The 14,701-nt window shown below is 38.1% G+C and overlaps 1 protein-coding gene across 1 annotated transcript in view; it reads right to left on the minus strand.

Annotated features, from left to right (window-relative positions):
• The window catches only part of LOC133530379 (orexin receptor type 2-like), a 111,564-nt gene extending 100,253 nt beyond the window's left edge, over nt 1-11,311 (minus strand). The window contains exon 1 of the mRNA XM_061868293.1: nt 11,176-11,311. The gene's annotated coding sequence lies outside the window, so the exon portion shown is untranslated. The remainder of the gene's footprint in view (nt 1-11,175) is intronic.
• Nucleotides 11,312-14,701: the final 3,390 nt, after the last annotated feature.

Genomic DNA, 14,701 nt, shown 5'->3' on the forward strand with positions numbered 1-14,701 from the left:
CCTTGGTAACGATTCCACGAACTCTAAGCTTCACGCGAGGTCTAAAGCTCACAGAAGCGACTAGTGTTAATTATGAACCGGGTACGTCCTTAAACTACGTCCAAAAGAGAGGTATGGGCATTGTGAATGTCATCTCGCTTTGTGTGGTAAGGTACAGCACAGAAGCCCAACTGGGGAAGTACCTCCACCTTACAAAAAACCGCAGCCAAATAACACTAGACCCTATACTCATAGTGTTGTGTTCCTGCCGGTGAGTAAGGTTGCCAGAACATAATGAGGGGGTTATGGTCGGCAACGCGCATGTAACTCCTCTGGAGTTGCAGGCGTACATAGGCTACGGAGACTGCTTACCATAAGGCGGGCCGTATGCTTGTTTACCATCGACGTAGTATAAAAAAAATCAGAATGTCGTTTGAAAATTAAACCATAACTTCGACTCTCTCTCTATTCTCTCGTATGTACCTATATAAGTACGCATGCACGTGACTACGTGGGTGGCCGTGTATCCTCATCACTAGTTTCTGGGCCCGGGCAACAACCCGGAAAGAATGTGAAAGATTAGCGATGGCCAATTTTAGGAATCCACAGTAATGAACACAATTCGTGGACAGAGAGTTCGGGATATAAGCCTGTTGCTTAATTACAGAGATTCTGTTTTCTATCCGGTTATTTGTATCAAACGCCTGTTAAGGAATTTGTGGCTATACAGGCTTATAAATTGGGAAATTCCTTGCGTTTAGTGATTTTTTGCGGAATGTTAATCGGACATGCCAAGGGAAATGGGGTTATTGCGAGGATGCTGCCGATTTGAGATATTTACACGGTAGGGAAGGGACGGTGTACGCATTATATATGCATTGAGTGAGGGGCTATTTGTTGAGCCGGTTTTATTTTTGTCAGGGATTTTATTTTATTTTAAGGCGTAAATTTACGGTCAGCCATTAAAATTAGCTTTTCGTTCCTGAAAGGTAACAATCGCAACGCTATACTAAACTTATGTTGTCCGTCCGTCCTTCTGTCTGTCAGCGGGCTTTATCTAGGGTTACTACCGTTATGAGTACACAGACACTTAAAATCTTCTCAAATGTGTGATTAGTTTGACTCGTTTCCTATTTCCGCTGTAACAATTTAATCAATATTCATTTATATATAAAACCGGCCAAGTGCGAATGAGACACGCATTAAAAAAGGGCGAAGTTATTGCCTAAAAGAACCCTCGAGCCGCGAGGCCCGTGCGTCTACTTGCAATTGGACACATGACACATGTCCATGTGTGTGTGACACGTGTCATGTGCATGGATTTGACACATGTTGAATATTATAACAAAATTTAGTTAAATGTATAGAAAATGAGCCATCCATTATAAAAAAGTGGAATTTAAAAAATGATATTGTGATTATAAAAAAATACAAGGCTCCGAAGTCTCAAAAAAAAAATTTTTGTCGTTCAAAAATAGAAAAGAAAATGGTACCATTCGATTCCTTACATTTTATTGAAAAATAAATTGTATGACAACTATACACATAAACGCAATATTTTAGGGTCAAAATGGCAATTTCCTTGATCTTCCATACATTTAGGACAGACTTATATGATGTGACGTGCACCAGCTTATCATTTTGTTAGAGGCATTTCAATCGTCGAGTGCGAGCGTCAGACTTTAACTCTCATTTCTGATCTTTTTGTTGCTTATATGCCATGAGTCCCATATAGACATTTGATCCTCAGGAAAATCAAGATCGTTTGACATTATTTACAAAAAGCGGCCAAGTGCGAGTCGGACTCGCGCATGAAGGGTTCCGTGCCATTTGAGACGTATTAAAAAAAACTTGCTAGATCTTGTTCAACATTTTACCACTTTGGACACACATTTCACCACTTTGGAAGTGTCTCTCGCGCAAACTATTCAGTTTAGAAAAAAATGATATTAGAAACCTCAATATCATTTTTGAAGACCTATCCATAGACACCCCACACGTATGGGTTTGATGAAAAAAGATTTTTTGAGTTTCAGTTCTAAGTATGGGGAACCCCCAAAATTTATTGTTTTTTTTTCTATTTTTGTGTGAAAATCTTAATGCGGTTCATAGAATACATCCACTTACTAAGTTTGAACAGTATAGCTCTTATAGTTTCGGAAAAAAGTGGCTGTGACAGAATCGGACAGACAAACGGACATGACGAATCTATAAGGGTTCCGTTTTTTGCCATTTGGCTACGGAACCCTAAAAACAGTCAAGTAGCCAATTGGTCGGTTTGTTTGTCTGACTGAGGAAGGAGCTATGGTTTAAGTTCTTTAAGTTGTTTAGCTTGCCCTGTATCTCATTAGCTTGAGAATTTGAGTCTTGGAAGCACTAATAACGACACCAAATTGTTGACATGAGTTATGTAGTGCGTCAACGTAGCCTTGGAGATGCGCCATGCTGTCGGACATGAGGCATATGTCATCAGCGTAAAGAATCTCCAAAATGGAGATCCTTTGAACTTTGGACTTCGCTCTAAACCTCGAAATGTCAAACACACCCTTCTCAGTTCTGACATATAGCTGAATACGGTTACCACAATACTGCAGTGCATCTCTCATGACCACGGAAAAATATATTGCGAAGAGTGTGGGTGCTAGAACACATCCCTGCTTTACACCACTTGTAATTTGGATCTCCTCGGAGAGTTCGTTTTCGTGCCGAACCTGGGCTTTCATACCAATGTGAAATTGGCGAATCAGGTTGACGAACTTCTTCGGGTAGCCAAATTTACAGAGAACAATCCAGAGAGCCTCGCGTGGAACTCTATCAACCGCCAAGAGGAGGAGAGGCTGACCCGGCGGCGCTGAATCTAGATGGGAGACCTCTGGATGAGGTCTCACACTTTAAATATCTTGGGAGCACTATCCGGCGTGATAACACCCTGGCCTCGGAGATACCTTCACGTATCGCCAACGCCGCTGCTAATTTCGGACGACTCACAGATCGCGTCTGGAGGTCCCATGATCTCAAGCTCGAGACAAAAATTTGCGTCTACAGGGCGCTAATCATCCCTGTCCTTTTATATGGAGCAGAGACATGGTGCCTCTACAAAACAGACATAAAGAAACTGGGCACTTACCACCTGAGGTGTCTGCGGTCTATACTCAGGATCAAGTGGCAGGACCATGTTCCCAACTCTGAGGTCCTGCGTCGTTCCGGAATGTATGGCATGGAGGCCTTACTAATGCAGCGGCAGCTCAGATGGTGCGGGCACGTCCTTCGAATGGATGACCACCGCTTGCCTAAAGCTGTGCTCTACTCTGAGTTGGCGGTGGGTAAGCGGAAGCACGGTGGTCAACACCTGCGCTACAAGGACGTGCTCAAACGGCATCTGAGCGCTTGCGCCATCGACCCTGAGCGTTGGGAGGAGCTTGCAGGAAGGAGGTCTTCTTGGCGTTCTACCATCCATAACGGTGTCAAAACATTCGAAGATAACCGCCTCACTAGCCTAGAAATAAAACGCCAGTTACGGAAAGAGAGACCTAAGCCCTCCTACGTGTACACGTTCAACGCAGCTGGCCAACTTTATTGTCACGCGTGCAATAGAGTATTTAAGACCAAGTTCGGCCTGGCCAGCCACATTAGGGCTCACGCTAGACAACGTCCATAATGTGTTTATTTGGGGTCGCCGTCATCGAAAACGATGAGGAGGACTATATATATATATATATATATATATATATATCTCATTAGCACCACAGGTGTCAGGTTTTCACATTCAATACGTCTTGTGCAGGTGGAATCCGCTTATAATGATATACGAGTAATAAGCAGAAGACATATAAAGCATAGTTGCCCTATTTTAGTTACGTTTCCCAAATTCATTTGCGATAGATGAGTTGTATTAGCTTTGTATTTTTATTAACTTTCACTAAGTATCAAAATTAAAACTACCCATGTGCCACACACGCTCCTAAGTCTTAGACAATATGTGGGATGTGGGATACGGCCAAGAAAACCAAGGGATATTTCAGTATAACCGATCATAACTTCATGAAAATATGACTATTAGGTCATAGTAAGCGAAATGTCACTATAAGCGAGGTCATCTTACACAACATTGTTACAAAGAATTTTATATGAAACCAATCTTCGCCCTATAATTACTTCGTAATAACCGGTTGGTCAATATAAGCAGACATAATAAATGGATTTGACTGTACTTAATGCTGTTTAAAAAAATGCTTTATTGTAAGAGACAACCTAACTGATGTACTTTTAATTATCGATTTAAAAAAAGATTCCCAAACAATATTGAATATGATTTAGGCACGATCCCGACCTATTTTAACGTGATGAGCTGTGAGCGGCATTAATCCCGTTTTTCGGCGTCAGTTCACGTTCTACCCATTACTGACTTACCGCCCCTCTCAACAAAATTATATGGAATGACGGCTGTACTTTTTACCCGTCATCTCGCAGACTTGACAAATAACCTCATTACCACGTTTGTCATCGCAAAATATCCTATTAAGTCCATCTATACGAAGGCCATTCTCGGCGTAAAATTTGGAACGGGGCTAAAGATCTTTGCAACCAAACCCTCATAATAATACAATGGTAGATTAATTTAGAATTTTGAATGGTAAATTAGGCAATGTTGTTAAAATAGGGATCACTTTGCGAGTAGACAAGCAATTAGAAATAAAAGAGAATAAGTAAGATGATAAGTTTTACATGCAGTACCTACTCCTTTAATAAATAAATGTATGTTACAGGCCAATTTGAACGTACACTGATATCTGAATGACATATATGTAAATGATTTCATTCAGATATATTGCATTTCGCTCGTACTTGTCTCTATTTGTATTGGCGCGAGCTAAACGCACGATATATATATATTTTTATATTTTATCTCTGACACTTAGAGACTTATACATCTCTAAAGAATTTTAGTATTTTATGGTTTTATTTTTTTATCATAGTTTTTTTTGTGTAATTTGACATTTAGAGACAGTATACATCTCTAATAAAGTATTTATTATTTCATAGATTCGATATTTGTAATTGTTTTTTTTTTTTAATTTATTGTTTGTAAAAATGGACATGTAAAAGTGCCCCTGTGGCCTATTTGCTGAATAAATGTTTGATATTTGATATTTGATAACTAAACGATCATTCAGATATCATTTGGATGTCAGTGTGCATTCGAATTGGCCTGTAAGTTAAGTAGCTTACGTCAATCACGCAATAACGATTGGCACCCCATTCGTCAAAATTGGCTTCGTAGTTTCGACGCCACGACGGAAAATAAGAAATATATTATGAATCTACATTATGTATATATACATAAATATCACTAATAGTAGATTATTTTAACCAAGGGATGAAAGACACCCATTTCTGTCGAGGTAGTTTAGCAGTCGAACGTAGTGAGAGCGCCAATAGTCCGAGACTGAAATGGTGCATTTCACTCAAGGTAATGGTACTAAAAGTACTCTACTTTTCATTTCGAGAAAAGTAAAATACATGTAGGTATATTAAATAAAAAAACATGACTAAATATCATAATCATAATCGTTTATTGCACCTTGGTAATAAAAACTTTTTACAAAAAAAAGTAAACCGACTTCAAAAAGGATAAAATAAAATATCATCCTTTTTTAAGTATATGCGTTACCAACTGATTTGTTTGAAGTCGGTGCCAAGCGAACTTTAGAAGCATACCATGATTTTGGTGCGATAAAGATGCTATATGAAAGTATGGACAATACCTTGGATTGAATTCAACAACAATGAACGTACTTTCTCAACCCCAGACCAATTAATTCCTAATCCTAAGCCCCAATTCCTCAACATCCAACCCCCCGACCACTCATCTCCTACCCCCCGATTTCTCAACTCCCAACCCCTCAGTCCCCGACCTATCAACTCACCGCCCCCTCAACCCCCTAACCTCTCAAACCGTGACTCGTCAAGCCCCAACCCCTCAACCCGCAACCTCAGATCCCCGTCTACCTCACACACCTCTCACAACTACCCCTCACCTCTTAATTCCAACACCACCTACATCAAAAATCATAACACACCCAATTTTAAGAGGTAAGTTCCACATATCGCCCGTGGTCTTTATAATGTTTGTATGTCACTTTATTCCATCTCGCTCGTACTTGCATCCTATTAGTGCGAGCGAGATGTATAGAAAGGAAGTTACGAACACGTCAGCTAAGATGTAGACTCAAACTCGTGGTAAGGCTACAGTTGCACTACATCAATTGGTAGTTTTCGAGAAGAAATGCTTGAGTTGCTTAAGGATACTGTCAAATCACCATACATGTGCCTTTAAAAATTGAGGAGTTCCCTCAATTCCTCATGGCTTCCATCATCAGATCAGAACCAAAAATATTATGGGGCCACGTTGGAGGGAGGGTGGATGAGGTCCTTTCAAACAAAAAAAGAATTACTCAAATCGGACGACGGGTGTCGGAGTAATCGGTGAACATACTACAATAAAATAATCATCATCATTATCATCAAAATATCATCATCATCAGATCCATTTCATCAAATTGATCGTTTTTAAGAGAAAATGCTCGAATTGCTTAAGAAAACACCCAAATCAACATACATGTGCCTTTAAAAAATAAGGAGTTCCCTCAATTCCTCATGGATCCCATCATTAGATCAGAACCAAATTAAAATGGGACCAATTTGGAGATGAAACTCCTTTCAAACAAAAAAAAAATACTTAAATCCGACGACGGGTGTCGGAATAATCGGTGAACGTACATAAACAAAAAAAAATAGCCACAACCGAATACTAAACCTCCTTCTTCTATGAAATTGAAGTCAGATTTTTTCTTTCGGAGCGATTATCTCCGAATATTTTCACTTTATCAAAAATGTTTGTTGAAAACCCCTATTAGTTTTGAAAGACCTTTCCAACGATACCCTACACTCTAGGGTTGAAGCGAAAAAAAAATTTCACCCCCACTTTACGTGTAGGGGAGGTACCCTAAAAAAAATTAAATGTTTAGATTTTATTGTACGACTTTGTCGGCTTTATTGATTTATATATCCATGCCAAATTTCAGCTTTCTAGCACTAACGACCACGGAGCAAAGCCTCGGACAGACAGACAGACAGACAGACATGGCGAAACTATAAGGGTTCCTAGTTGACTACGGAACCCTAAAAACTATCAGTGAGAAAATCGGTTACTGAATAATACCTATGCTTTTCAGCATGGAACGATTTTAACTTAAATACATAGAAAATGGGTGTTTTATACGTATTTACAATACATATGGTGCTACTTTACCGCACTAGTGCGAAAATTATCATATTACGTTACTGTGTCGAACATTTAAAGGGCCATATGTACTGTCAAAAGTTGTACGATACATGTACGAATAGGTAATGCGCAACTCGTGTCGATTTAAAACACTCCCTTCGGTCGTGTTTTAATTTATCGCCACTCGTTTCGAATTTCCTATTTTTCGCACTTGTAATGTAATATTAAGTATTTATCTGGAGTCAGGAACAAATATCTGTACTCATCACACAAATAAATACCCTCACCAGGATTCGAACCCAGGACCATCGGCTTCATAGGCAGAGTGACACACGATTAGACCAGACCGGTCGTCAAATAATTGCTATTATGAATGTTAATTAAAATCTCTAACATATCTGGCTAGCCTCGGCCTACAAGTTAGATAAGATAAAACATGATAATCGGTTACATAAACCTTTAATTCTCCCTTTAATTAAGTTTACAAGCTTTCTGGTGCCGCTTTTGATACTTATTATAACCGCCCTTAAAATTGATGGAGCCCTTAATTCTTTGGCATTTTCTTTTTATTATCCTCAGTGATTTATTCTCGACGCGAAAAGCGTCAGGTAACAATGTTTTTTTTTGAGGTTACAATGTTTTTTAATTGTTCTGAATAATGACCTAAGTATATACGCACCAAAAATTATCGGATCCTCTATATCCAAACTGAGGATGTATTTTCTTTCGCTCTAACTTTATAGTGTCGTTGGATAAGTAGGTCTTTCAAAACGAATAGGGGTCTTCAAAACAACAATTTATGACTAAGTCAATATTTCCGGGAATTATCACTCTGAAAGGAAAAATTCATGAAATGATAAAAGCCTTCTAGATCAACGAATGAAATAATCAGAAAAGTAAATAATAAAGGCTTTCAATGAAAACTATAGCAAACATAATCGGTTCAGGCGTTGTTGAGTTTTCGAAAATAGTTTCTTATCGAAGCTATAATTAATACCTCATTTTTTTTTATGACTGTCTTGACTATTATTTTTCTTCCATAATAGTTAAGTACATAATAAGCATATTTTTAAAAAACCACTGTTTTGAGTATTGTAACACTTACATCTAACACTAAAAATGTTTGACAACAAGCTCTGGGAAATAATTAAACAACTTGCTGAACATGAAACTTAAATAGTTGAAACAATTGTACAAAATTTTTCACAACACCAACGCGAGGAAAATACTAACTATGAAATATAAAAAAAATAAAAACCAAATCAAATCCAAATGAACGTAATAAAAAGTGTATCATTCAAAATCATAAGTCAAATCTACCAGCTAACAATAAGGCAACAACTCAAAATTAGCATCTGATTACTTTGTCCCACATGTAGATAAAATGCAACTTTCCCATTAGTTTTTGAACAACCATCAGCCAGCCGCTAAGCTAAAATGGGACTGGGCCGTACATATCTGCCGTTTCCCAAACGACTTGTATACCAAGCAAGCTACCGAGTGGACACTAAACATAGTGCGTCACGGCAGACCTCGGAGATGGCGGGACGATCTTGACGTCTTTCGGAAAGATTAGCTTAATATTACCTTGGACTGAGACGCCTGTAAGAAAGAGAGGGGGGCCTTTGTCCAGCAGGGGGCAACAACAGGCTAACAAATAAACGAATAAAAATAAATAATTTCGAACGACCAAGAGGGCCTTTACCAGTCGGTGTGGTGAAAATTCTTTCCAATAATCAACTAGGACTCTTTCGCCATGTCCGTCTGTCTGTCCGTCGGCGGATTTGCTCTGTGATCGATAGTGCTAGAAAACTGCAATTTGACATGAATACATTAATCATGCATGGCGACCGACCGGTAAAATAAAAACTAAAAAAAAATTAAGGTACTCCCCATACAAAATGATTTTCGGAATTAGATTGTTCCTATTTGGCTACGGAAGCCTAAAACACAATTTATGAATACATTTTTGAAATTTTTAACCGTAATACTCAAACAAAATAATAATATATAAAAAATAAGTAAATATTTATACCGCCTCCGGTTTTCGGGTTAACAGCCTCCTAGCCTAGATCCTGGCATTCCCGGCGACCAAGCGGGAGGGCCAGGGGATTTATTTGTGTGCGCATGTTTTTCCCTGAGCTATGGATGTTAACTATGTATGTATCTATAGGTATAAGAATGTATAGCGTCGCCGAATCCCCATATATAAGCTTGTAGTAAGCTTTAAATAATAAATAAATATTATAGGAATGATAACACAAATTGACTAAGCCCCACAGTAAGCTCAAGAAGGCTTGTGTTGTGGGTACTCAGACAACGATATATACTATATAGGTAAATACTTAAATATACACCGTGTTTTTATTGAATTGCGTTAACTCCGGGGTTTCGGTAAGTACGTTTAAGGAAACTAAATGGCATAGTTAATTTTCAAAAAAAAAAATTTTTTGTTGTTGTTTTTTTACTATTTTTATTTTTATAAAAAGTAACTAAATGTTGCATATTGCGTTGTTGTAACACGGGCATTACATTTAATTTAAGCAAACAATTGAAAACTGTGATATATCAATGTCATTTCTAACATCGATCGTCCGAGATAGTACGTACATTTAGTAGCAAATGTATGAACTCGCACTAAACACTAATCAATAAGTAAACAGGCCCTAAGGCGAGTGTACACGCTCGTAAGGGCCTTATAATATAAAAAATTATGATTGATTATCTCCGAAATGGAGTTAGTTAGAATATCGGTATCTTTGGGAAAGTTACTTAATTTAAGCTCAGGAATGCACCCTCGAAATTAACGCAAATAAAAAAAAACACGGTGTATAGAAAACACCCAAGACTCAGGAACAAATATCCATGCTCATCCAATAAATACATGCCCTTACCAGGATTTTAACCCGGGAACATCGGCTTCATAGGCCTAGTGGGTAGTGACTCACTACCCACTAGGCCAGAACGGTCGTGTTTAATTACTTTGAGGCTAGTTCGATCTGTGTAAATTGTCCTCAAATATTAATGACCGAGCGTTAGCGAAGGTCTCCGCTTCAGCTTTTGCAAAATTGCTTTCGTATGTCCGGATGTTCTCCTCTACAGGTCGCAATTCTCAACCTATTTTCGTAAAATTGTGGACTGGTTCAATTATTAAATATAATATTTTGTCGATTCAGTAATTGGATTTTTTTAATGGCCGTGCCATACATTTATAGGTCTACACCTACATATACCGAGGTTACATATTATACCCTGGGAGTTTTAAGAGAGAATTATACCACGTGATCGCCGTCCATACAAAAAGAGAAAACATTTTTCCACTTGTAAATGTTATTGACACAATAAAAAACTAGGTTTATAGGTTTCCCTTTTTTATAATTTGCAATATTTGCAATTCCTATCGGCCGCCCTAGGTATCGCTGCAGCGACATGGTGGAGGCGGATCTGCGCGAGCTTCGAGTAGACAATTGGCGAGAGGTCGCACAGGACCGAGAAAAGTGGTGTTGTCTTGTGTCGGAGGCCAAGTCTCATTTTGTCGCTGAGCCAACGGAGTAAGTAAGTAATACAAAAAAAATGTTTTTTTTTTTTTAAGCGAAAGTTGTAAACCTAGAATATATTATGCTGAAGCGATCGACATCAAAATCAAAGTGATTTGTTAAGATTAAGCTAGTGAAAAAACGTTTTCTACCGAAGTGGAATTTCATAGAAGTACCTTTGTTTCGCTAGGATCGCAAAGCTATTCTTCCCTCTTAAGTGTAAATTAAACATATATAATTTGTGACCTCCATATCATTTCATTTTTTTTTTTCAATTCTTATATTATAAATCATGTTTATTATTATTTCAATTCTCAATTCTAAAGTTAACTTCAAATAACTTCTTAATCTAGACATATCTATTGACGTACTTACCAATTTTCCAAAACAAATGAAATCAATCAAATTATTCACACTGTGTTCACTAAACTTTTTCCCGCCTTCTAGAGTTCACGAAGGGCACAGCTGGCACAAGTTGCGCGCCCGCCCGACACCAAACAACTGCCCCACGGAGGCGCGGACGAACCACGCAGCATCGTCTACTGTACTCAGGAAAACCAGTATTACTGGAACTCCGATTACGCATAGGTCATACGGATCTTCATGTCAGACTTTACGTGAACCTGTTTTATGTAAGTAATAGTGAATGACAGCCATATAAACGACCTTTTAGGGACATTATTCCAATAAGGATAATATAGTTTCAGTTTAATTTAGGGCGCCATCTGAGATCCTGAAACTGAGAAAGACAGTTATCGATGAAATTGATTAAGGTCCGAACCTTCAAGTGGTCAAAACGCATTGCTTCGATAACAAGCAGCAGGTTTTAGAGTCCCCGGGAAGTTCGGCCGAATTTCACCTTCCCATACAAACGGAGTTTCGTTCTCATTTTAAAACTACATGTTGGACTGTAATGAAACATCGCACATACAATGACATGAGGTATATCGAGAGCTGACATTATAAAACAAATAGACCACAACAAGTTTTGTATGAAAATCTTAAGTTCACTGTATTTTGTAGAGTGCCGTACCCAAAGGGTAAACGGGACCCTATTACTAATACTCCACTGTCCGTCTGTCTGTCTGTCACCAGGCAATGTCTCGTGTACCGTGATAGACCTAGACAGTTGAAATTTTCACAGATGATGTAAGTATTTCTGTAACCGCTATAACAATAAATACTAATAACCGGCCAAGAGCATGTCGGGCCACGCTCAGTGTAGGGTTCCGTAGTTACTCTTCCGTCACATTAAGCTAAACTGGAGCTTAAAGTATAGTAAATTGTTAACTTAAATGGCAAATTTGCATAATCAGTACCTAATTAAAGTAAGTCTTTTTACTATGAAGGGAAAACTTTTTGCGATAACTCAAAAACAGCTAAACTGATCATGTTCGCTATAGTTTTCATTTAATGTCTTTCTTAAGCTCTACTTCCACGATTTTTTCCATATTTTTTGGACCTATGGTTCAAAAGTTAGAGGGGGGGGGGACACATTTTTTTATTCTTTCGGAGCGATTATCTCCGAATATATTCACTTTATCAAAAAATGTTTCTTGAAAACCCCTATTAGTTTTGAAAGACCTTTCCAACGATACCCCACACTCTAGGGTTGAAGCGAAAAAAATAATTCACCCCCACTTTACGTGTAGGGGAGGTACCCTAAAAAAAAATAATTTTTAGATTTTATTGTACGACTTTGTCGGCTTTATTGATTTATATATCCATGCCAAATTTCAGCTTTCTAGCACTAACGACCACGGAGCAAAGCCTCGGACAGACAGACAGACAGACAGACAGACAGACAGACAGACAGACAGACAGACAGACAGACGGACATGGCGAAACTATAAGGGTTCCGTTTTATGCCATTTGGCTACGGAACCCTAAAAATAGAATACATTAAATATTTAAGTGCGGCTCTCTTTCAACAAACGTGCGTAATGGTACAGAAGCCTTCGTGCGCAAGTCCGACTTGCAAATGGCCGGTTTTTGAACTATGGTATCTGAGGCTACATAAACTAATTACAACCTAGTTAAATTAAAGTCACCTGTCGTATGTAGTTGTGAAGTGTTCGAGTAGACATTTGTTTTGTTTGTGTGTGTATTTTAAACATGTATTGTCTATTCGAACACGTCACAACTACTTACAACAGGTGACTTACTTAAGTTTTTTACCTATATACCTTATCTATTGTAAATACAAAGTTTCAAAGTAATCTAAGAGTCTTTCAGAGTAAGAGCGTAACTACGTTTGTGTGGAGAACCGAGCTAGCTAGAGACCCTTAAACAACAACCCGACTAGGGATTTCTCCGCAAAATAATGTTCCTCTTTTAAAATGGGTATTAAAATTAATACGCTTCGTGTTTAGTAGCACCCTCAAAACTCCTAAGCCCGTTCTGATTAATGAGGTGTCAATCAATTCGTTTTTATGACGCGGGTAGCATGGGCTACGTTTTTTTACCCAACTTTAAGAAGAGGATGTTTTTTTTAAAGAGAAATCTGGAGCCTGGTCAAAGTTTTTAAACCTTTAATGCTTGACGGAAAAAGTATGCAGGAAATAGGGGGGTCGTGGAAACTGATGGGGGTTGTGGAAAATGATGGGGGTTATGGAAAAGATTAAACTAAGGGCTTTATGAGCTGTAGACTTCGTAATAAGCTTAGAAAATGTCAAAGTGACAGATACTTACTTCGTTGATAAATAAGTAAGTAAATAAACACTTTATTGTACGAGAAAAATAAATATGACATCAGATGAAAAATAATTGGGTAGTACAAAGGCGAACTTATCCCTAAGATAAATAATTGTAGTGAACTGACAATGATCTTAAGCGCCATAGACGCTATTGGTACTTAAGTCCTTTATGCCAATTTCCGCATTTTGGAAAGTTTCCAAAAACTGAATCGACAAAAAAATCTATGTCATCATAGAATCTGGTCAAATACAATTACGCTGCGTTGTTTAATCTCAGAGTTCCTATGACTATACCTCCTGTCTCCATCATCAGATCAACTCGATGATACCATAATATTGCATTGTCACCCGACTTACATGTGTATGCAAATTTTCAGCTTCATCGGTAACCGGGAAGTGGGTCAAATTTAACTTGCAATATTTGATTCGTACAAACATACATAGGTACATTGCAAGTTAAATAAGTTTTTGGCAAAAATTTCATTTTCGGTACAAGCTTTTATCGCTGACTGTACTTTTCTTTCCACAGGCAACTAATACTCATCGAGCAAATTCTAAAAACCCCAAACACAATTAGGTTGCGTCTTTTTTTATCACAAAGTTCCTATGTCCACCCCTTGTCTCCATCATCAGATCAGCTCGATGGTACCATAATATTGCATTATCACCCGACTTACATATGTATGCAAATTTTCAGCTCAATCGAAAACCGGGAAGTGGGTCAAATTTAACTTGCAAGATTTGATTACAAACGGTCAGGTGAAAGTAAATAAAAGCTTGTAATAAAAGCCTGTTATAGCAATTTTCAGACGAAGATACCTATTGTGCAAACTTGTGCCTAGGGTATTATTGGACCAATCGACACATTTGGAAACTTTATATATGTTAAACTGCGTATATTATTTAATAGCTCCGTAGCAATATTCTTAACATGAAAAATCATTTCAGTTCCTCTTCGAACATATTCTTACTCGTATTTTAAAAATTAATATAGCATGGATCGACTGAAAACGTCCCTCAATGGTGCGGGTTGCATTCCTGGCATACTTTAATTCCATGGAGGAAATACAATTTTCCGCAGCTCATGTCTATTACTTGTCAGACGAAAATAAAATATTAAATTCATCGCCGACAGCACGCACGGTCGCACACTGTTATATAAGTACGAAACATTTCTGTCGATTTTTAGACCAACGTCAGATGTG

Source organism: Cydia pomonella, chromosome 22 (assembly GCF_033807575.1).
Source record: "Cydia pomonella isolate Wapato2018A chromosome 22, ilCydPomo1, whole genome shotgun sequence".
Classification (NCBI taxonomy): Eukaryota; Metazoa; Arthropoda; class Insecta; order Lepidoptera; family Tortricidae; genus Cydia; species Cydia pomonella.